At 45.0% G+C, this 24,935-nt stretch overlaps 1 long non-coding RNA gene across 1 annotated transcript; it reads right to left on the reverse strand.

Annotated features, from left to right (window-relative positions):
- Window positions 1-1,262: 1,262 nt before the first annotated feature.
- Window positions 1,263-24,211, reverse strand: LOC116244687 (uncharacterized). Its single transcript, XR_004170252.2, has 5 exons — window positions 23,976-24,211; window positions 17,049-17,125; window positions 13,471-13,578; window positions 6,775-6,895; window positions 1,263-4,716 (listed from the first exon to the last, which is right to left on the reverse strand). It is a non-coding gene; the product is annotated as an uncharacterized LOC116244687 (long non-coding RNA).
- Between the last annotated feature and the right edge of the window lie 724 nt (window positions 24,212-24,935).

The raw sequence follows: 24,935 nt of genomic DNA on the forward strand, positions 1-24,935 counted from the left end.
AGTTTGTCAAAGGGGATGCTAGCAGAGCTGCACTGTGATGAGGTTTGCATTTCAATAAGCACGCTGCACAGAGCTCTCAGCTCCTCCACAGAAGCAGAGTTGTGCTGAAGCGTCCTTCCGAGGTGCCCTGCAGCCTTTGGGGGAGCCCAACTCCAGCCAGGTCATGGCAAGGCTCTCAGGGACAGAAATCATGGACAGCCTAAACCTGAGAAGGCAGTGTGGTACTGCTTTAGCAGCCATTTCCACACTATGCTGCTCCTTAGCCCTGCACAATGCCTGGGAGTGGAATACTCTGAAACAGGTGATTCTTTGAGAGGCAGCAGAACCAGGACAAAACTTTGCATTGATCAGAACTCAATACTAATGAAAAAGGGGATTATCACCCTTTGTGTGGTTTTCTGTGGGTCTTTCCACTCGTACCCACCCCATCCCAGAAGTGGTCACAGTTCTACAGAACAGTGAGTTTCTCTTTGGCTCCCAGCTTTCTGCTTATGTCCTTATACATCTTCAAGTTTCTTTCAGCAAGCACAAGGGCCGGAAACATTGCTCCTGCCCCTTCTTGGTTTAAAGAAATGTACTGAAGTTCCTCTGACATACTGTTTATTGAGCAGCTGTCTCTTTGCAAAGCCACCAAGCACCGTGGGTCCCACAGTACAGTCCCAAGAGCTGCTCAAACTGCTTGAGCACGTGGCTGCAGAGGCTCTGAGGGACTAAAGGCAAAGCCATCTCCTTGCTCTGCGCCTTATTTCTACCATCCATGACACTTGCAAAATACACAACCTTGGCTGTAAAAATTCTCATGGCCCCAAGGAGCTCAGCAGAGGAGCCTACAGACAATAACATCAAATTCTTTCCTGTGTACATCAGTACCCTCTACCATACTTTAAAACCTGCTGGAAATGCCAGCAGCCATGCCAATACAGTCCCAAGGCAAACCAGGGGCTGATGGCCAGGACTCGGGCACAAAGCTGCGCAGCTGCACATGCAGGGAGCATCTGCTGTGTGCGCACAACACCACCGGCTCCACACATGCACACACACTTCATGTGCACACACTCCCCATCTACAGTCTTATACTGTAAACACAAGCTGCTGCTCAAATGCAATGCTTGGCTGAGCTTCCACCTCTATTTCACTCAAGTGTTTCAAAAACAGGCAGATTGCTGGGATAAAAGCAACCAGCCATTATTTCTTCTGCTGCGGGCCTCCTCCTGCAGCTTTAATACCTGACATTTGCAGCACTCCTTCCCACGGGGCCTCGGAGTGCTACAAAGACAGTCATGCACAGAGAGAAGCATCTGTGCCTGTTCCTCACGTGAAGGAAACCAACACTTTGCACAGCCCTCACAGAGTGCATGCCCTGCAGTAGTGGAGGCAGAAAGTCAGGAATGGCAGCTCCCTCCTGCCCATTGCTTCATGTGCCACCCACCATAAACTTGCACAGCAAACCTAGTCCGTTCTCTCCCTCTGTCATTCCTCATATTTGAAGCTGGATAACTCATTTCCTCCAGTTGAACAGGGCAGGACAATTACTTGTCTGATTCCAACCAGCCCTGTTGCTGTCAGCCTGTACCAGCTGTCCCTGTTGTGCCACAGGGCTCCATGCAGCAGGTGAACATCCAGATCCACTGCACAGCAGTGAAGGCAGCAGGAAACTCACAGGCAAGTGCACAGCTGCTCCACGATTGCACCACCATTTTTCAGCAGAGCCTGCGTGCATTTGATAGGCATAAGCCATAATAAACTAAGCACGTGGTGCGGGTTGATTGCTGCCACCCTCTCACCATCTCTCCATTCCCCTCAGTGGTTGGAGCAGTGCTGGCTGGCAGCAGTGATGCACAGTGGCAAAGCTGCCACCTCCCCTCACCTGCAGCCAGCACCGCAGGGCCTGGGTCAGGGCTTGGCCTGACCTGCTCCCCCAGCCTGGCAGCAGGGCCTGCTCCCAGTTAGCAGCGATCATCAGCACGGGTTCCACACCGCTGGTCCTCAGCCAGCCTTCACAGATGGCCACAGAATGGAGCTTTCTATACAAGAAACAGTTGAAACAACAAAAGCCCTGCTGAGGCTGATTCAGCTCGTGAGCCTGCATCCCATTATGGCAGTCATTTTTTCCAATTGTTCAGCGCAGGAACCACACGGCATGGACATGCACACAGCTGACCTTGCTGCAACACCTCCCCTTGCTGGGGACTGCAGGGGGTACTGCCTCCTCCCAAAGGCTGTGCCAAAGGGTGTCTTGAGGGAACTCGTGTGAGCCCTGGAGATGGGCATCAGGGCATGGATGTGTCTGTGACTCCTGACCTGATGAAGGTCTGAACAAGGAGATGGGGATTGAGGAGCTAGAAGCATTCAGGAGGCTTACATCAGCTGCAGGTCTTCTTGTGCATCCTCCAAAGCCAGAGGAGACGAATGAAAGCCATCTCTCTGGAAATTCACTGCTGGGAAACTGCAAGAAGGCCTTCCAAAGTAATGCATTTATTTAAAATGGGTAGATGTCCCCAGGGACTAACAAAAGTCTCATACAGTCAATTAGGATTTAAATTGCCATCCAAACAGATAGGTGATATGAGCTGAATTTAGCTGCATCTTTAAGTGATTGGCTGCTTTTGGAAATATGTCTGCTGGTCATTTAGATCAAGCCACAGCTGCTTTTAATTTAGCTCCAGGAAATAGCCAGCAATCACTACTGACATATATACTGCTGTCTGAAGTAAGACACACTGAATTGTGAGTTTTAGTAACAATGGGATAAATATGAACTGGCTGAACATTTTGCAATTGTCAAGCAGAGTCGAGCGATATGAGAGTTTGCTTAACAAAACAGTTCAGAGGAGTTGGCCATAGCCCAGATGCCCTTTCAAGTGAAAGTCACAACCTGAAACTAACCACGTTGCACTGGAATCACATGGAGATGATGGTGCTAGAATTACCAAACCATTTGAGGGTTTGACCTCTGGAGCAGACAGATGAATGTCTTTGGATTGACAATGAAGGCTTTTATCCACTATGCAAACAACTACTTGTTGGAAATGTTAGAGTCAGATAACTGCCAAATCTGATAGAGATTAAAGAGCTGATGCAGACATAGATACATGCAGAATCCTCTGTGTTCTGGCACAGTGTGAAATGATGGCCATGAAGCTCTGGATGTCCCTCAGGTGTTTCACCAACCTTTCAAGATGCACACACTTTCCTGCTTGCTCTCACGGTGCTCAGACTCAGCCCCCAGAGGTTTCTGTTGCCTTTTTTTCTGTTTTCTATTACATTTAACACATCAAAAGAAGATAGTTAACAGTATATAGCAAGGAGCACCCACGTAATGAATGTTACAATCATTTCTGTACTGCTTGCTGCACCCACGGCCAGGCAGAACTTCCCCAAAAGCAGTGCTGAGTGTGTTGTGTGGCCATCACTTGCACACGTTCATTTGTTCTTGCTGCGTAGCTTCCTTGCTGTGGCCTGAGCTCCTCATTCAATACTGTGTGTGGCTGCTTTTTTTTTTTTTTTTTGCCAAATCACAATGCTTTGAATTTGAACGAATGAGTGTCACGTTACAGGAAACCATCTGATGTAGATAATCTAAATCAAAAGCAGTGCTAATCTTGCACTGAATCCATGTAAACACTCCTACTCACATCTCCCGAGTTAAGGAATGAGGCACTTTCCCTTCAGTCTGAGGTCAGACCAAAAAGACGTCGGCAGAAACTGTAATTACAGATGAAGCCATCACGAAACCAGCCCTGTGTAAGAACCAAACCATGCTCCAGCTTTAAGCAGTTGCTGCATTATAATGATTGAGGAAAATGAGTGCAACATTTATCAGCATCACTAGGAGATGTTATGTTTGTTTCACACTCCCACCACAAAGCACAGAGCTTGCAGGGGGCTCAGTGAGGCTATGGAGTATCACAGTAAAATGAATCTTGGCAAGCCCTCCACACTCAGGATATTTTTACTTAAACCTGAAACTCAGTTTTACCAATTTCCTGGTGCAGGATAGGACACTTTCAGCCCAAGTTTTTGTTAGCTACAAAGTACATAACATTTGGACACTGGTATAAAAACTGAAACACCTCAAGTATTTTTCTTCCTTTCGGTGAAGTGTATTTTGGAGATGATCCATCCGCTTTCCGGTAAACAGTATACTTCACAAAATGAGCTGTTTCCTCCCTGTGAGGCTGTGCCGTTTAAAGGAGATGTTCGTTTGCTTCCTGTAACTAATGCTCATGGAAGAATTTTCCATTGTGAGGCAGGTCAGGAGCCAGCAAGGCACTCTGTAGAGCAGTGCAGAACCCGAGCGGAGGAGCAGGGCAGGGGTACTGCACAGTTCTTCCTACAGCAGCAGGCTCTGAGACCTGAATAGCAGCACCAAGCCATCTCAGGTGCTGATACATCAGGCAAACTTATTCCTGCTGCTCCCCGAAGTCCTCACAAGCTCTGCTTAGACAGTGGGCCACGTGCACACCTAATTTTCTCCAGGGTTAGCTTGACATTAAGGAAAAAAGTCAAATCCTTTGCAGTTTCAGGAAGGACGCTGCTAGTGTGTGAGGATTGCCAGCACCAGAGGAAAGCATATGACCTTAACAGCACTCAGCCACAGTGGGTCCAGCTGAGTCGGAACAACGGTCAGTCTAGTGTAATCCTTTTCTGACACTTGCTGGTACAAGGATGCCAAGGAGAGAGCAGAAGAGGAAGATGAGCACACCAGTACTCCTTCTGAAATCACAAGAAATTCAGTGAAGGATTTCATTATTCTCTTGGTGACGATGCACAAAGACTGGACTACAGAAGAAGGTCCACAGAGAAGGTACACTATCCACAAAGCTAGTCACATCCTCCATCTTCACTCTGCCTGTCTCTAACAGGTGCTATAAGGTCTGACAGCAAATGCCCAGCAGACATCGAACAGTATGGTGTCATAGCCCTTAATGTGTTTGTGGGAGCATCTGGACAAAACTCGTGAAATGGGTTAAGACTTTGAGCCAAAAAAAGATACAAAGTAGAGTGACAAGCAGATACTATTATAAGAAAGTTTAGCAGCACCCAGAGATCCGACAGTACTCCTAAATTACAGACAGAATTTGACAATTAAGGCTTTGCAGTGTAAACCAAGAGACGCCACACCTTGTCTGCAGAACACTTTCTTCTGTCCAGGATAACACTCCTGGTCTGCCTTTGCAGCTTTTCTTCCTCCATGAGCTGATTTCATCCAAGTTCTAGTCTCACTGGGGTTGTGATGTGGTCAAACATAATGAAGAAAGAAGCAACCTCCCAGTGTAATCTTACTGGCATTTCAGTGAAGATCTCCATACCAGCTCAGCTAGTGGCTGGTGGCAATGCTAAAAACTTTAAAGTCACTAATGTGAAAAGGAGCTGGTAGGTAGTTCTGCAACTTTTTAGGGAGATGAATGATGACTATAAAAGGCAGAACTATCTTAAAAAACATAATGCAAATAAAAATAAACAGATAATAAAAGTCAAGAAAGTAGCAGTTCTAAGAACTACTTTCATTCTGTTGTAGTTATTGCTGAATATCAAAGCTCTTTTCCAGCTTTGTTGTCTCAAACAGAGAGGTAAATAGTATGTTGTGCTGTAGCCATTTGTTCTTTAGGACAAACATGGAATATTATATATATATATTTAAAGATCTAATCTTGAACTCTTATGAGGTGTTACTCACAGGGAGAAAGCATGCATAGTAAGGAAAGGAATATGCTGGTAATAACAAATAAAGGAAATATATCTGAAGTGTTAGAAAAGACTTGCACAGCTACAAGAAAAGGAACCTAAATCTTGAAGCATTTTCTGAAAGATTCTTAGAAGTGCACTCACAAGTGCAATCCAATAATTGAGAAACCTGATTGTAGACTTGCGTAAAAATAAACCTAAAGTAAACATCACGGGGCTCTGAAAGATGTATGCTGTTGGAAGTAATCCAGTAGTTATGATCACCACAAGAGCAGCATATACTCAAAAGAAAATACTGAGCCTATCGATTTCTGATTTAGGTGAAAATTAATCATCCTCACATTCACTACAGAATAAGTTTCATCACTTCTTTTGTTTAGACCATGGCTGCCTAGCTTATCACGCTGCATTGCCCTCAGAATATTTTGAGGAAACTGTAGTGTTTACACAGGGCTTCTTGATATCGTCTTTGAACCCACAGAATCCAGCTGGATCTCTGCTGCCTGCAACATTTGCCACACATAGTTTTAGAGACTATTATCCACAAAAGCAACCTGCAGTTCTCTGCATCTCGCACTGCCCTCTCTGAGTTAAGGGCCCTGTCAGCTGGCATAGCTTCAAAGAACTTCTAGAAAACCTTTATACCCACACGAGCTAATTACTACAGTCTGCATCCAAGATGGACTCTTATGTATTATTACGTTGTCAAGGAAAAAACTGTGGCATTCCTAAAGATCTGAAGAAATTTTCAAACAAATCACTGTTCTACACACTGAGTTACACACCACAATATTAAAACACTACGACATTTCAAAGTAAAAATAAGAAGAGTTTCAACACAGAAAACCACTACTAATCTAACAATTCATTATAACACATCAAAAGCAGCTTTAAATTTGATGCTGCTCCACCATCCTCCCACACACCCACAAAGCACACGAAGCCCCTTTGCTGCCAGCCATTGTCCCAGACCCCACCTATCAGCATTTAATGCCCGTCTTGAAATAGCCTTCCCTTGCCTCAGATAGAACAGCTACACTACAAACCACGCAAAAGTCACACTCTTTCCTATTTTAGCTTACATACCTCTAGAAGCAGCAGCAGGGAAAGCCGAGGGCCTTGTCCAACTACAGCACTCACCAGTGATTGCCACATCTCTTGTGCTGCAGCTCCATTACTCTTCACCAAGCATGCCTCACAAAGCACACTGCAAGAGACACATCTCCATAAAACACATAAGCAGAGGTAGTAATGCATTGATTTCATATACCATGCATCCAGATGGGGGAAGAAATAGGAAATCAGCATTCAGACTATTTGTAGACTTTGCACGCACGATATCTCACATTGCAACTTGTGTCATCCTGTGGCCAATGCTTTGCTGAGGGGAACACAATGCCCACTGTAGCTACTGAGTGCAGTATTTGCCCCAAGATAATTCTGTTTATGGGAGTTACTCTCTGCAGCACATGAGAACCAGCAGAGAGGGAAGACAAAATCTCTCCAGTTTATTCCCAGCATCAGCCCTGACCAGGCACAATCAAGGACCAAAGCTGAGATGGCAGTTTGATACACAGCTCTAGCCAAGGTAGATCAGCTCTTCAAAAGGCTATTAAAAAAATCATACGCAAACAGAATTTAAAAAAACATGGTAACTATCAGGTCTATCTAGCAAACATAATAGGATAGCATTTATGTTTTCTCACCAAAGCATAGACATCCATCTTTAGAAAATAACTACTTAATCAACTATTTGGCCATCCTTCAGTGGAGAGAAAAGGCACTGGGTGTTCAAACATCAAGTGCATTTCTGTAAGAAGCAGGATTTCTGCCTGCTTTGTATTTGTGTTCTCCTTTGTTTGTTTCAGGTTACACAGATCAGCATCAGAGGATTATTTTCAACGCTGTCTAAAGATCATCCCTGAAGGGACACAGAAAAAGGATCCTCTGCAGCTGTCAACAGCCATAACATAACCAATCTGGAGATACAACTTCCAGAATAAGCAGAGCACAGCACACAGAGAGAAAGAATTGCAACCTTTTTCTTCCTAAAATTTATTTATCAGAAACATACAAAGTCCCATTTCCTTGCATGTAAAAGGAACTTGGCAGCAGCAGCCAAATTATTTGCTCTGATATGCTTGCTGAAAGTTACCAATTAAGCCAAGAAATTCTTTCTTTGGGAAAGGTGACTGAAATTAAGGAATACTACAGTTGTAAAGTGAAGTTGTTATTTCTGATTAATAGTAAAGAGATTGCTGTTCTAGAGGGAAAACACCTCTGGAAACACATGGGATCATTAAGATTGGAAAGACCGCTAAGATCACTCAGTCCAGCCATCAACCCATCCCTACCACATCACTCAGTGCCACATTTACCCTTTCCTTGTACACTTGTACACTTCTAGTGATAATGACTCCACCACTCCCCGGGCAGCCTGTGCCAATGCAGCACCACTCTATCTGAGAAGAAATTGATCGTAACATTCAACCTGAACCTACTCTGGCATAACTTAAAGCTGTTCCCTCTTGTCCTAGAAGACAAGTTCCAGGCTAATAAAAAACAAAAGCCACTCAACCTAGAGAATGTCAATAAGACAAGTTAATCAGCAATAGTTTCAGTGGGATGGTCCTTCCAGAATAACCCTTTGAACTTCTACGCCAGCTGTGGTTACTTTTCTGCTTCTTTTTCTCTGCCACTTCTCTGAGTTTCTCTCCTTCAAGCATACAGAATGCACACATAGCACCCAACAAATCCTTTCCACGGACCTGTTCTGGTTTTTGCTTGGTGATACATGTTATGTAAGGGGATCAACTACTGCGTCATACAAGAGCTGAACTATTCCCTACAACCTTCTCAATGGACAATGGCAATATTTCCCTTGAGGCAGCACAGTAGCAGTGCTCCAGTTTTAACAGGAGGAAATAAGGATTTCATAAATTCAGTTTACATAAATTGACACAACAAACTGACGTCAAACAGGATTACCACCCTCCTATCTTTGTTCCTTGCTAAATACTTTAACAAGTTACTTGTGCTAACAATCTGAATTCATTTTTGAAACCAACGTTCACGGGAAATTTTGAAGCACTTGGGAATAATTCACAATGAAATTAATCTACTACAGGCCAAACCCTGAGTAGTAACACATGCTCAGAATATGGAGTGAGGAAGCTAACATTAACCTCCTAGTATTTGACAGCACCAGCAGCACCAGGCCCCATCTCAGCACATCAAATCAGGATCTGCCAGCTGGGCAGACAGCAAGCAGCCTGACCAAAAACTTGGGTGCAAGCAGACTCAGTGGAGCTGAGAGCTGAAGGCTTGGACTTGAGTCGTGTTGTAGAGGCTGGAAAGAAAAATGCTGCAGAGGACTGCTTATGGGGAGCTGGTAGCACAGCAGGCACACAGGTTTGCTTCTTCTTCTTCTTCCAAATTTGCTCACAAAGTTAAGGATATTTTGTTACTCACATTCAATATGAGAATATTGTGAACCTTGTCCAATCGCTTCCTACCCAACTGATGAATCATTCTTCTGTGCATCCAAATTTCACTCTAATTACAAAGAAATTGGAAAAAGTTTCTTGTGTAAGAAACTTCCACTGCCACTGCATACACCGTCACTTCACAGAAATGGAGAAAATTATTTTCTGCTTTTAAAAACGAAGTAGGGGAAAAAAAATCTACAGCCCCAGCCTAAAAGGAAACAATACCAAAATCAAAAATATGCTGTGAGTCACAATGAGTCACGTGCCAGGGACTCCCCAGCATATCTTTTATTAGAGATTCGCATAGATTCGCATACAGACACACAAAAGGGACACTCCCTCTTTCACTCTGACAAATACCCACTGCTGATGGATGTCATATGAGCTGTGAGATGCAAATGGCCCTCAAAAGGCTGTGGGCCCATCTGCAAGTTATTTTCCCTGCAAGGGAAGTGACTTACAGCAGCAGTGCTGCTATGAAGAACAAATCACACCGCAGTCATGTCTTGATCCTGTGTTGTAATCCTTCAAAACAAAACACACAAAACCTGACAACCTGGGAATTCCAGTGAAAATGCTCTAATTTCACATGCACATGCTGGAGCAGGCTTGGACAGACAGGGCAGTGCTGTGGTGGGGGAATGAGTGTGACAGGAGGTTCTCTAAATGCTCCAGCTGCACTCATATTGCAAATACATTGCCAGAGCCTAAGGAAAGTGCTGGACAATGGGACATTAGTTTACAACCTGACATGCTGTAGTCGTCAAGCAAGAGCCTAGGAGGGCAGTGAAAGCAACCAGAAGGAAAAGTTGCTCAAGGATGACTTGATGGTTTTAAGACTTGCAAGTCCAAAGGGAACCTCACTGCTGAGCAGTTGCTGGCATGGGGAAGCAGAGGAGAAACCAACAGAGCCTGGGAATTACTAGCTACCAGGGCACGGTAGAAAGCCAAAAAAAAGCTGTCTGCAACAGATCTCAGCCAGCCCAGTTTGAACTAAGACAAAGGTTTCCCAAGATATCCGTTTAAACTGCTTTTTCTCCTGTGCTTCCAACACTACAGAAAGCCTACCCCACTGTACTGTACTAGTTCTTTATAAAGCAATTAATACTGCTCAGCTTGTCTGAAGGCAGAGAAGAAGACCAGGTGCACCGAGCTTGGCCTTGTTAATTCAAACAGCAGCGAAGGCTCAGGAAAGACCACATCAGGTTAGCATTTTTCTGTTTAATGGAAAGTTGTGCTGCCTTTAGCAGCCACGTGCATTTATCTTGCTCGTAGCCATATCAGGTTGCTACATGCCACAGAAGAACGAGGCAGAAGGCAACGTGATGCCGTTCAGTGAAAGTCGACTTTGTTACAGGCAGAAGCAATTAGCTGGGAACAATGGGTTTGTACAGTAACTGCGGCTGGGTGGGAGTGCTGGGCTGGATCCAGCGGCGGCTGTGAAGGATGACTGAGTAGAATAATGCTTGGCTAGTTAGGACAGGAACAGCAAATTGCCTTATCTGGTGCTTTTACCTCTCAAAATTACCTCCAAATAATACGTCAACTCATTTTAGTCTTCTTCTTAAAAAGAGTTAAAATTCCAAAGGGCCAGAACACCTTCCAGAAGAAAGTGGTGATCAGAGGGCTAAAGAATATGCACAGGCACTAATATAACTGGATGCAAAAGCAACTACAGGAGCAGTAAACTCAAAATAGCACTGTTTTACAGGGCATGGTGCACCAGGGCTCACTTACACTGCAGGCACCTCTCACACAAGCATAGCTGCTGGGGTTACAGTAGAAACTTACTGCAGCAACATACGATCTTACCAAGTGCGTAAGTAATTACTCAGCTATTGAGGCCAATTCCCATCACCTGTGCTGAACACCAGGCCGTCCATATGAACTAGAGTGCTATTCTACCTGCACAGGCAGCACAGAGCAGCTGTGCTATGCCTGCACTTACAGCTGCCAGGTTGACAACTGCTGACTTATAAGAACACTGGTCTTTTTCATCTTTTGCCTGCTCAGACACGTTGGAAGTGACTTGCTGTATTTCATGCAGCTTCAGATGAGGCTGTAACAGCAAAAATAAAAGAAAAGAGCTTTCGTAATGTCTGGTAAAGACTGCTCTCGGCTCAGTGCAACCTTCCTGATTTGACATATTATCCAAAAAGATTCCTCACAATGGTGAAATCAGAGATTAACTGATTTCCATTTCTTCTCTTTTCTAAGGAGCCGCACACGAGTTCATCCCACAGTGACAGTCTCTGTACCTACAAACCACCACCTCATCATCTACAGAGCAGATTCAGCATGATGGTGAGGGAGGCATGGCTAGTGCATCTTCACCAAAAGGGAAACCAAGACAGTCATGAGGCCTTTTCCCCAAGGCCATCTACTGAAACCAGTGCCTGCTTTGGCGGGGAGAATGTGTTAGCTACTGACTTTTCAGGGACTATGGATGGGATGTGAGCTCATTTGCCAGCCAAGACCTACCAGTTCTGGACCACCCTCCCTTTCTACCACTTTGCCCCAAAGCCTCCCCCTGCCCTGCAGATGTTGTTTGTACCAGGCAGAACAACCCAGGTCAATGCCAGCATTTGCCCCCACTGGGTACCAGGCCTGAACGGGCCCTGCTGCAGAAACAGGACTTTTCTTTGTGGCAGCACAATGCTTGCTTTGAAGCACAGATCAAATACAAGCCATGATTGTTTCTGCTAAGTGCAAAACCTCAGTGCAGTGACAGGAAATGAGATATTCAAGCACAAATTTCAAAACTCGTTGCCACAGAACACTTCCACAGCTTTCCAGCTGCAACCAGGTCTTTTTGAGCTCCTGTAGCCCACCACAGCTCCTGTTCCCAATGAGCACAGGAACAGCCTGGACAGGAGTGCATCACCTGTTTGCAAGGAGCAGACTTACCAGCTCCAGATGGCCAGCTGTTCCTCACCTAGATCTCCCTGGGGCTTATATTGCTTGAGAGGGGCTGATCCTTGCCTGGAGTCTGCACAGTGGGCTGTCAGCTGACAGCCAGCTTTTTGAGGGCAGCTCTCACATCCAAGCACAGAGGTCATGTTGGGAATGGAAAGCCATGTGAGAGGAGTTGAGGCCAGTTCACACCAGCTGAGCTTTGGACCTTGGAAGCACTTTAAGAAAGCTGTGTTTTCTGTTAGCTTAAAAGTGGGGGGCACTTCAGTGGCTACTTAGCTGTATTTGCCTGGATCACAAACAGTAACCCTGTGCTCTCCCATGGCAATTCATCCAAAGCAAACTAATCCAAATTGACTTTAGGAAGGCTCTGCTATCACAATTCCTTTTAATCTCAAGCATCAAAATACCAAACTGTATAAAGAATTTCTGTGCAAAACCATCAGCAACACAAGAACTTACTTCTGATGTCAAGGCCTTCCGAAGCCACAGGAGTTACGTCTCAACTAAAAAGCTTGCTGGTCGTGTTTGCATGAAATAGAAATAAAAATTAAATTGTAACAAAAAGAATGAGGATGCATTCAGGGAAGGATTTCTGAACTGGTAGAAAGGAAAGCCCAATTTAGTACTAAAAGTAATGGTAATGCAGCAAGGAAATTCTTGGAGAGATTCTCAGAAAGATTCTCCAGTTATGCCAACAGGCATTGGAAAGGAATCACAGGACAGATTCCTACAGGAGCAAAGCAAACCAACTGTTGAGTATTTCATATAAATTGATCCTGTGGGCACAAACAGAGCTACTGAATGCAAAGCATTTGCAAAAATGCAAACTAGGGCTCTCGAAGGCCCAAAGGCTGTCTACAACCCATTGAAGACCTACTCAGTGTGCTGCACAGCAGTTACCATCCTGCATTCACAAACAGGATCTTGGCAGCTCCTCCTGCTAAGGGAGGAGGTCTTTCCTTTTAATCAGCCCCTCCACAGCCCTTCCCAGGGTTCAGGTTTTTTCCTAAGCACTGAACAGAAATTAAAACACAGACAAACTGACATTTCACCAATTAAGCAGAACAAAAAACTCCTTCAGTGGGATATGATTTGTGGATTAAAGTTTTTTTTCTCCTTGAACTCAACCCAAAAAATCTTTTCCGGTGGCTTATCACAACTTAGCGGACCCCGAATCTTAAAAGACTGCTGTATCTCAATACACCAAGGAAGGTCTTTGTCAGGGACTTTCCAAAAGCAAACAGGGTACGGTATGGGCCTATGAATTTCACAGAACACCTGAGATGTCAGTGAGAACTGGTGTGTTGGATGTCAGGAACAGAACAAGCCTGGGCATTGTTTCACTTTGAAATCTTCTGCCAGTCATCTGGAAACTCACCACATTGTTCCAGAAGCATGGAAAACAGAACTTCAAATGGAGGATGCTGCTCCTCATATCCCACCTTTATGCAGTCCTGGAGAACCGGCAGCAGATCTCTTGGGTAAGCTGGAACAGATCAGTGAAACAGAAGTGGCAGAAAACAACTCATAAAATCCCTCCTGACTTTCAGCTGCTTCTTCACAAATGACAGTTCTTTCACCCCCTGAGACATGCATGAAGATGAGACTAAAATGTGCACAGTCCAAGGAATTAACCACAGGATGCCATGAATTTGTTGGGAGAAAGCAGAGTATGCCTGCAATAACAAAAGGAATGAGGACTGGTATTAAACACTGTCACAGGTTTTCTTAGTCATTTTTGTCTACTCATGTTAGTTCTGAATCGTGGCCCTCTCAAACAAAAAAGAACACAGGGGAATAATCTTAGCAGTTTCACAAAGGAGACCACACTCATGAAAATACTGGAAAATGTGAACTGGCAAATTAATATTTGCATTATATTCAGCTAAAGAGCAGCACACAATGCCTGCATATTAACTTACTGCAATGGAGATACATCTTGCTAACCAAAAATTAGCTGCTGCCTGGAGCTTGAGCTCTCTGAAAACATATCTAGGTTTCCTCATGTAAGTAGAGCATAATACACAACTGCTTACTAGCACTCACAGAGTTAACCTCTGTGCACTGCCCTCTTGAACAGGACTGATTTCAAGATGTATTTGTTTAAACAAGTTAACAGAAAAGTCAGAGGCCATTTCACCAACTGCCTATGACGACAGCTTTCTTCCTTCTCTATCAGCAGAGAACAATTACACACATGGAGACAGGAGTTTACTAATGTTGAGTCAGAGTAGGAACATTTGTCCAGAAAATACATGCAAAGGAAAGAAAGATGAGGCAGAGTGCTGCATACTGCCTCCCCGTTCTTCCTCTCCCCCCTCGAATAATGTTGGCTAAGCAGAGAATGCCAAGCCAATTCTGGCTTGAAAAGACCCATGGAAGAATTTGCCACATCAACAGCCTCATCTGTTCCCAGAACTCACACGTGAGTATTGAGAGTAAACTAAAGTCTGGATGAAGGCTAGCAAGGGCTAACAACTGCTGGTGTAGGGGACAACTTCCCAGGAGCACCAGGAAACAGCAAGCCCTTCTGAGGATGGGCTTGTGCACAAAGCACGAGAGGTCTTGGATCTGCTCCAGGATTAGGAGCTCTGAACTTTCTATGACAGCATAGACAAATCACACTGGCATTTCCTTCAAACCGTAGCAGTGACCGCAGGGGACTTGGGTGGCTGCTGTAATTCCTCTTTGTAAAGGGCTTAAGTCAAATAGCCAGCTAAGTGTTGGGCATGGTAGGGGCCTTCACGTAAATCAATCTGATCTGACTGTAGAAGTCATCTCTTCAATGTTTAATGACACGTACTCAGTAATACTAGTGCAGAAACAGGAACTTAACAGCACCAAAACCAACCAAGAGCTGCACAACTTCAAGCTCTCTCCCTCATACATCTCTCCTCGTTCTCTAACCAGAGGGAACTTCTGCAAAACCTTCCTACTCTCAAGATAACTGGCACATTTCCTCCCCAAAGGGTCCTGCTGCAGATGGATCCAGGCCTTGGCCAAGCTTGGTGCGCTCCGGCCTCCCACCTTGCCTGGTGAGATAATGTGCAGAGGATGCATTCGTCCAACTCACACACTTCATTTGGGCTCTGACATTGTGCTAGAATGTCACTGAGAGAAAACATTGCCTCTCTTAGCACTTCACTCTCCCTGAGGACCCAGTCTGCTTCTAAAACTGATCTCATCTGTCCCACTGGGAGGTCACGCTGATGAGGCAGCTAATGCTTGTGAGGTGCTTTGAAGGTGAAAAGTGCAAAGTACTCCACAATCATACCATGGGCAGTCATACCAATGGGCTTCAGAGCAGGTGATGGTTACACCGCAGTCTTTTACCCTTTTGCCTCAACCACCAGCACCTGCAACACATGGCCTGTCTTGCCTTTCAGCTTAATTATTGACTAGTAATGGCTGGTCAGTCACACGCTGAGAATTTCAGTGGGAAAGCCAGCCTCTGCAGGCAGAGAGACATGTACTGGACACTGCCATTGTGCACCAGGGCTATCAGTGCTGCCACCGGCAGTCAGGTGAGGCTGAAGAACAGCAGAGCCCTCTGCCTTCCAGATACATGGAATAGCAAGACATAGTTTTGCATTTCCTCGGTAACCTGGGAAACCCATTAAAACACTTTTCTTTTCCTTGCCAGTGCAAAATTGTTTGGTGTTTTATATAGCTAAGCCCTCTTTCCTCTATGTTTTATTTGAACTTCCTCTTCTAAAAATATCTCAGCAGCTATTCTTTATGTATAGCACATACTCCAAAGGAAGCAAGCTGCTCATCAAGCTAATAAACAGGTGCCTCTGTTATCATGTATTTACTAGGGCTAGGAAGCTTTTTTAAGACCTGCAATACTACCCAATTCCCTGAGACACTGAGCTGCTTTTCCCCAGCTTGAGCACCGGCCTTACAGCACTGGTATCACACTGAATTAAGTGACAGGACAAGCAAGGAGAAATTTATTAACAAATGAATTCCTGCTATTACAGACCACTTCCACTGAGGCTTTTAAAGGTTCATAGCAGGGTAAGACATTTTCTTTCTTTCCCAAGAGTACAACTCAAGGCTTGATTTTCATGATTACTAAGCTCTCATTACAGATCCCATTAACTGTGCCAGAAGCTGCAAGCACACGTCTCCCCCAAGACAAGGCAGTTTGATGTACAGAGGGGTTAAGCACCCCCACCTCTACTGCAGTCTCAGGGTGCATCAAGTAAACGTCTTCCCCTGATGCAAGGGCAAAGTGTGAATATGTGCTGAGAGGAAACGGTTGCACACTGTGCCAGTGGACCTTCTGCATACGGAGGTAGCAGTGGCTGAACCCTGCCACGAAAGCTTTGCCTTCATCTCTTGTCCCTGTACAGGTAAGAAGGGCAGCCAGGGAGATGTGCACACGAAGCCTCTGGCACTTTGGGATGTGCCTGGTCACAGCCTCAGCCTGAACAACCAAGCAGAAGACTGAGGCAGCAAATTGGAGTGATTTATGGAGGGCTGAACCTCTTGAAGCTCTACAGAAGCAGCAACTTCAGCCGTAAATTTAATTGGTGAGAGGCAGATTTGATAGTCATCTGCCCTCAGTAGAAAATGCTTTAGAGAGCATTCATTCTTCAAAGGAATTCTCCTGCATCACGTTACAGTTCCTCTTTCTTATCTAAATGCAGTATTAGGCAGACAGCTATTGATTCTCCCCAGGGATTTAATTATTTGCAAGAAATCACAGTCTGTTGCAGCTGGCAGACAGTGCTGGGTGAGGCCTGCTGGTATCAGACCCTGGGCTGTCTTATGGCTTGACACAAGAAGGAAAGTGCGTGAAAGTCAGCCTAATTGCTCATGATCAGATAAATGGAGTCTTTGGGCACAGAGTTGAAAGCTCTTCAATGAAGAGGAGCAGTGTTTTTTTCTGTTGTTGTGGTTAGGGTTTATGTAAACTATGAAGTTAAAACCAAAGCGTAAAGAACTTACTCAATCTCTGGTTTCTGGTAGATTCTTACAGAAGCTGTGGGAGGCCTATTTGAGGAAGGCTTTTTTCAACAATCCACCTGGAAAATGAAATGGAGAAATAACGAGGGTTTTGTTTGGTTATAATCCAGTCCCATCACACCATGCTGACTGATCCATGATAACACTTTCAGAGCTCAGCAGGTGTTTGGGGAGTGAGTGCAGCCACCCATTTGGAGCAGCAGGCAGCACAAGAGAGGGATCTGAAACAGAGGCCAAAGGGAAAAAAATGTAGGAGGTCAGATGCGAGCCACGAAGCTAGGCAATGCTTGTGCCAAATATGATTTACTATAGATAAATGACTGTGTGCACTGAGATTGTAAAGATCCTCTAAACACATTTCTCATAGAGGCTGGGTTCATGTTGGCACAGTGGTGAAGCGATTTCTGCTCTTCTTTGTCCCAGTTAGTTCCTTAAATGTAGAGCTTCAAAAGAAGCACTCAGCAGGCCAAGGATGGCAACAGCAAATTTGGCAAGTCCTGAATCCTGTGCATTACACATGCTGTGGACAAAGCCTGCAGGTGTCGGAAGTTACATACTGTGGCCAGTGAACCTATCACTAGCAACTGGGTAACAGCCTGAGAGTCAAAAGGTACTGACAGCTGGGAAAGAAAGGAGGGATACTCAGAAAAATGCGATGCAAGGTCTCTTTTGGGGGATCAGAGCAAATAGATTTGTCACTGCTAGAGTACTTGTCTTTGTGGCTGAGAGCTTATGCATATTCAGACACTGTTCACAGCACACTTTGTCCACTTACGCATCAGCATTACTACATTGCTTGCAGCAATGGAAAGCTATTTTCATTCCTTGAGTTCCTATTGTCCTAGAACAGTAACAGCTGAGAAGCAACAGCAGGACAATGACAAATTCATAGAGAATCAATTCCTGGCTGTTTATGGGGCCCAGACACTGACTACACAGGAAGTCTCAGCAGCGCAGCTTCAATTGCTGTAAATAATCAGAAGTCAAAGGCACTGCAGCCCAGACCTGTTGGCTGTCAGATGTTTCAGAACCTCATGCTAAGGATAGTACTGACCCTAAATGCACCCCACGTGCTGTCTGCACAGAGCAGAACACTACACATGGACCACCTCAGTAGGTTTGTATCAGCACTGGCGTATGTGGAGGATAAACAATACCTGCTTGTTCAACACTGCCACACTGGCTGCTGTGCCACAGAAACTGCATTTCAGAGCTAACTACAAAGAAACAGGAATTCAAGAGGCAAAGCTGCTCCTGTCTAACCAGCACAGACTAAGTGACATCAAGGAGATAACACAGGCTCAAATTACCAGACAGGAAAGAGGATGGATAAAGAGTTCCTGCGCATAAGCTGGCTTCCCCCTCGGAAAATACAACACACATCCTTCTGCACGACTCCCTACTGACTGCTTTGGACACAGAGCTTCCCAACATGCAAGCAGAAAGGCCCACGCAGCCCGGGGCAGAACGCATCTCCATTCCTAACCTCCTGGAGAGGTGGTCACATCAAACACAAAGCTCAAACACCTTTTTAAGGCTTTCACATACCAAGAACTCCTTGGTCAAGGGAGCAGCATGTTGAGCTTGAAGTTTTTCCCACAGAAACTGGGAATCAGGGATTTGTGATACTTTGATTTATACAGAAAGCCAAAGGACCTTTCTCAATTCTTGCAAACTCTGCCCACTTTATTACTGAAATTGGAGCAGCATCTCCCAGAGGAAAGAGTCAGCAGCTCACCGAGTTTTGCTCCTACAAAGGGCAAGAGAAATTCAAATCAAAGAGATTAATTTTCTACAAAGAGTGACATTTTTGTCTGAATACAGAGTACCAAATAATTATATGCTTTGGAAGATGTCTAAGTAAATTGGTGTGGAAATCTGTAGGTTGAAATATAACAAAATCATGTTTTTTTTGTCTGAATCCTCAAAGCCTTGTGCACTGCTCTATTTTGTAACATAACAAAAAATAAATACGGGAAGCAAACAAAGAACTGATGGCAAAAGCCAGTCAAAAGAAATCAACAACAAAGCATTTGATCAGCCTGTATGAATGCTGCACTAATTACTGCCATGGCCTGCACATACAAGCTCTTTAAACCCGTTTGCTGCTGTAACAATTGGCCACTGCATAACCAAAGCGTCGTTTCCAAAGGGATCACCCTGTACTGCTTTTTCCTTTCCCTGCTAGATTTTTCATTGCTGTCACTCTGGTCCTTAGAGAACTATCAGTAATACCCCTAAGGTAATGACCTAGCTAAACAAGGCTGTATTTATAGTGCTATTATTTCCCCCGGTAGTACATTTCAGTGCACAGAGAAAGCAAGTGGATCCCTTGAGGATTATATCCAAACATATCTACTATTAAAAAAAAAAAAAGAAATAGATCAGAGTTAATTTTAGCTTTACCTAGGTCTTTCAGGGACACGCAATGGGCCTCAGCCTGGGAAACCAGAGAAGCAACTCAACATGACCTTCTCATTTTCAAGCCACTTTCCCCTTGCTATTGCTGGGTTAAGTTACCAGTGACTAACCTATTTGGTATGGCATTTTAGTGTCATTGCTTTCTGCAGAATGAATGTCAGGACTCGCAGTCCTTGCTAGATGCTGCATTTTCTGCAGAAGTTGATTGTGGAGAATGTATTACATTTCACCTTATTTTTATGCCATGCAAGACCATTTGCTGTGACAATGAAATGCCTGACACTGTCCAAATTCACATCATTCCAGAGAGGTAACTCCTTTATCTCTAATACAGATAGAGTACATTATCATGTCAGAGAGATGTTCATTTACTAAAAAAGATGAAAATCCTGATCAGGGTAACATCTTGTGGTTGGACTGGATGATCTTGGAGGTCTTTTCCAACCTTGGTGATTCTATGATCTTGGAAGTAAACTGCAACTGTGGATAACAACATACCTTCTGGATCATGAGTACTGATTTCAGCTGTCTACAATGATGTGCACCTCTGTGCTTCACACCTCATCCTTTAAGCTTGAGTCTCACAAACAGGTGTCTTCTCAGGCACATTTTCCCAATAGATATCCACCCACTGTGCTTGGAACATCTGCCTACAACAGCACTGAAGTTTGTGGGAACACAGCCCAGGTTTCCAGCACTGTTCCTCCTGGAAGTGTCCTTCCTCAAACAGCCCCAGGGACAGATGCTATTTTAACCCATCACTGCACATCAATTGTTGGCACAGTGCGCCTCTCCATTTCATGCATCAGATGCTTTGTTCCAAGCATTTGATTTTGGGCAGCCTTTGGGACTGACTGAGCTGCACATAAAGGCTGTGGAAGAAGCCAGCAGAGCTGGATGAGAACTGCTGCTGTGATTGCTCCCCTAGCTGCTGTGTTCAGAGAGGGAGAAGTAGCACTGCATGGCGAGACAGTACTGCAATGCAAATGCAAAAAGTTCAACAGCGGCTCCAAAACATTTACCTGAGGGGGCAAAACTTCAGCTCCAGCCCTGATGATTTTTTGTGATTTCCTTTTAAGGTTGTTACCTGCCATTCACCAGCCTCACAAATAGAGTGCTATCAGAGCTGGGCTTTTACAGCAGTTTTCCCAACAACAGAAGGTCCAGCACCGCTGACCTGAAGATGTGGTCTCCAAACAACAAACCGACCCTAACAATTAAATTGAACACTTGCTCTGGGACAGATATTTAAACACTGCTTCAGTGGCAGGAGAAAAGATCAGGAAGAATCTTGATCAGCTGCTAAACAAAGCAATATTTAAACAGTCTCATATCTGTCTCCCCATTCAGTACTACAGAGCTTCAACAAGGCTCTGGGGGATTTGGCCACTGCAGGAAATCTGTCTTAGCAGAATATGTAAATATGTGATGGAACCTTTGCCAAACATACACTGCCTCTCCCCCTGTCCTCTCCTCTCCCTGGCTTCAGGGTGGAGACAGATTCCTCAAACACACTTGCAAGGCCAGCGATAATCTCTAATGCTTTTCAAGACTGTGAGATGCCAGGAATGATAGATTTCATAGATGAAGGAGTTTAGTACAAGAACAAGTCTCTCTCCTTTTATGAGGTTTTTTTTTTTTTTTTTTTTTAAGTCTCTGATTATTTCAATAATCTGATTTATATGCTGTGGCCTCACAGGTAGATCTATTGATAAAGTGGCACGAGGGAAAGCCTGGGACATTGGAAAGGGAATAATTTTTATCAAACGACTCTGTTTTTTGTCAGAAAGTTTTGCTATTAAAGAAAACATGGCATTGAATTACCTTAAGTCATATTTTGTTAGAGAAAAATCATGAAAGTACACCCTCACTGGCTCTGTCCTTTACCCACAGCTTCCCATAGAACAGCCATGAAGGCAGTGGTGGCACTGACTGGGCTGAGGCTCAGGTTCTCTGCTGAGCAAGCCAGAAAGACAGACAGCAAAGCAAAGCCCTCTCTCCATATCCAGAGAGCCAATGCTGAGCACAGCAGCAAGGCCTCAGCAGCTGCTGTACCCCTCCGCAGCCCTAGGGAGGTATGAGGCAGCTGGGAGAGCTGTCCTGCTGGACCTGGGGCTAAGTGGTACACAGCAGCCAGGAATGGTCAAACACATTACGCGATAAGAAACCACAACAGCCAGTGAATAATGTATGGGATAAACTACTTCCGAAGCGTTTGATCAACTCTACTGGCTATCATTGCTTTTGCTGAATCAACAGCCCCCATCAAAGCATATGCTCTAGAGAAAACAAGCAGCACTGTGACAGGTTAGGAGAGACGTTTGCTAAATTAAATGCATGGCCCACTTGCTCCTCTGAGCCATAATGCAGTGCATACATGGAAATCCACGCTGCTAAACGCATCTCTCTGAAGTAGCTGTCTGTGCATACACAATCTGCTCCCTTCAAGGTTTTTCCATTAACATACCCATGTGTAGAGCTATAAATCAAAATGAAAGAGAACACTGCAGGCCAGCAGAAAGTAAAAGGGAAAGAAATTACATCGTAGGATGTTTTGCAAACGGTGGTGATTAGCTATTATCAGTTAAAATAGCAGACGTGGAGATTCAGAACCTTAGTGGCCCACAGCAGAGGGCTAAGTGGAAGGTTAGGGGAAAACAATGCTTTCAGCCAGTCCTGAAAACAGAAACATGACAGAAAAAAAGATTAAAACCATTGCTGAATTCACAATTATACGCAGAATTTACAGCAAGCAGAAATAAGGAGACAATAGCATTGACTTCCTTTGCAGTGTCAGAGGACACGAAGCCTGGCAGTGCAGTGCAACACTGCCCAAAGCCTCCTGGCAGGAGGAAGGCCCTCACAGGTGCACGATAACCTCCTGGGGCCATCCCAAGAGCTGATGTGACACAGCAGGCTGCCCAAACCAACACAGGAAAGGGATTAACGTGAACGATTCCTACGCTTCACTAAGTAGTTCTTGAGATGTGTTGTGAGGAAATTATCAGGTTTTCACTACAAATATTCCCCACAGACATCACTCACCACTGCAAAAACTTAAATCCTTCCTCACCGCCACATTGTTCCAAATAGCAACTGTTGTTTTACAGGCTTGGTGGGTTTTCAGAAACAGAAAGAAAGCCTGCCGAGAGGAGTTGTTGCTGAAGAGATGACAATTTGATCAACACTGTAATGACCAGACTCCTCCTGCTAGCAGATGAGCACCCGTGGCCCACAAGGTCCCACAGTTATGCCATCCCCCTGGGAAAACCACCCTGCTGGATCCCCTTGGTAGGCCTGGCAGAGAGATCGCTGCTCCAATAGTCTGCATTCCAGCGCACACTGGGCTCTGCAGCTCAAAACTTGAATTCCCTTCACATTTGGGGCTAATGATGCACAAGCTCCAGGCTACCAGCTGCACTCAGAAGGCAATCTCACTTCATGTCCCCAATCATGCTGCGATGCCAGTGGGGCTGACAGCAGCACAGCCCGTTTTTGGCACGGTGAATCAGCCCATCAGGCTGTCGGAGCTGGTGCCAGCACACATGACAAGGCAGGAAAGCTGCCAGCTGCCGTTTGGTGCAGGCGCAGTTCCTATCTGGCAACATCAGATTGTACACTGCTCAGCACTGCTATTAAATACAGGAGCCATTTGAAAGCACTACAACAAGGTTACACGTAACAGGTTTAACCAAAGCTGCATATTTTCCTGCTATGGAAACCAGTCATAAGAACCAAAAAGCTGTCCAAAGCAGGAATTTCATGTGCGACTCTCTTCTAATCTGCCCTGTTCCCTTCTGAAGCCCTAAAACTGATGAATGACGACACAGACCAGTTGCAACCGGCCCAAAGCAGCAATCTCAGCTTTCCACGTTAACACTCTGCTAATATGTATTATCAGGGGTCACACCAAAGCACAGAGGTGTTTCCCCTGCCACCTCCAAATGACCTCGTTAAATGCACAGCCAATTGCTCCATCCTCACAAAACAAGTTCCCCATGAGCAGGAAGACAACAGAGCAGTTAAGCTGTAAGGCCTTAGGACAGGTTTGGTTTTTTTTCCCCCAGGAGCAGTAATAATCCACCTTGCTCAAAGCAAACAGCCAACAGAATGAGATAGGCACCACAATATCTAAAAAAACTCTCAAAAAATAGCCATAAACTTGCAGCTTGTCCTTAACTCCTAAGAGCAAAAAATACACAGACAAAACACAACAAAAGGTAAATTAAGACTCAGAAAACTTTCAGAAAAAATTGGACAGCTAAGCAGCACAATCATCACTAGGAGATCACAGATTAAAATCTGCCAGGAAAGCCGACATCAAGTTAACTCTATTTCAGAGCACAGAGGTGGCTGAGAGAACCTCTCAAGACTTCACAGCTGTAGCTGACAAATCAATACGATGGGAAAGGCATTACAACAGAGATGTGATGACAAAAGGACCAGCATGATGGAAAAGTACTAAAGCAAAGGAAGAAGATTACTCACCTATATCAGAAGATTCCAGGTTTGCAGGGGGAAGCTTCACCAAGGAGGGATGTCCAGCAAAAGATCCTTCCACGTGGCAGTCAACCCTTAAATGAGGTCTAAGAGAAGTGCAGCCAGGCTCCACCCTTTCTGGTCACACAGCTGAATTGCCTTCACCTGTGCTCCCAGGGCTGAGGGGGTCCTTTCCACAGGTGCTCAATCAGTGGGTCAGGCTGTGACTCAACGGTTCCCGTTTCTCTGTGAACCTGAAGTCACTGGCATTTCGTGAGGAGCACCAAGAACCAAAATACTCAGAACTGTGTACTGCACAATTTTGCTACCTTAACAAATATTTTCTTGCTTTTTAAACACTCCAGTAAATTCTTTATAGGATTTGTAAGCTATGCTCCCATTGAGGCCCTCCAGCTGGTCTTCCTTTGTCACATCACACAACAGGAACCTCTGAGTTTTCCCTGCCACGCAAGGCAAACTCCATTGCTATCAATAGACTCCACTTAGCCACAGAATAAAACTGCATCCTCTATTCCTGGAGGTGTTCAAGGCCAGGATGGATGGGGCCCTGTCCAGCCCGAACTGGTGGATGGCAATCTTGCCCATGGCAGGGGGCTGGAACTGGATGTTTTTAATATCCCTTCCAACACATGCCATTCTGTGATTCTTTGACTCTGTATAAAACACCTGAGAGACTGTAACTTTGGTAACATCCAAACATTTTTTGCGTGTAGAGCAAAATGTAGCACTGCAGGATCAGAAGTGCACCACCAACACTGAGCCATTCAGATGGAGCAACCGATGAATGACGGTGCAAGCATGGCAGCCCTGCACCAGGCAGCCCCATGCAGGAGCAGGGTGCTGCACCAGATCACCCCGCATCCCAGTGAGTGCAGAGATCACTGAATTGAGTTGGAAGGGGCCTTTAAAAGTCATCTAGGCCAACTTCCCTGCAGTGAACAGGGACAC

This window comes from Phasianus colchicus, chromosome 12 (assembly GCF_987193195.1).
Source record: "Phasianus colchicus chromosome 12, bPhaCol1.hap1.1, whole genome shotgun sequence".
Taxonomy (NCBI): Eukaryota; Metazoa; Chordata; class Aves; order Galliformes; family Phasianidae; genus Phasianus; species Phasianus colchicus.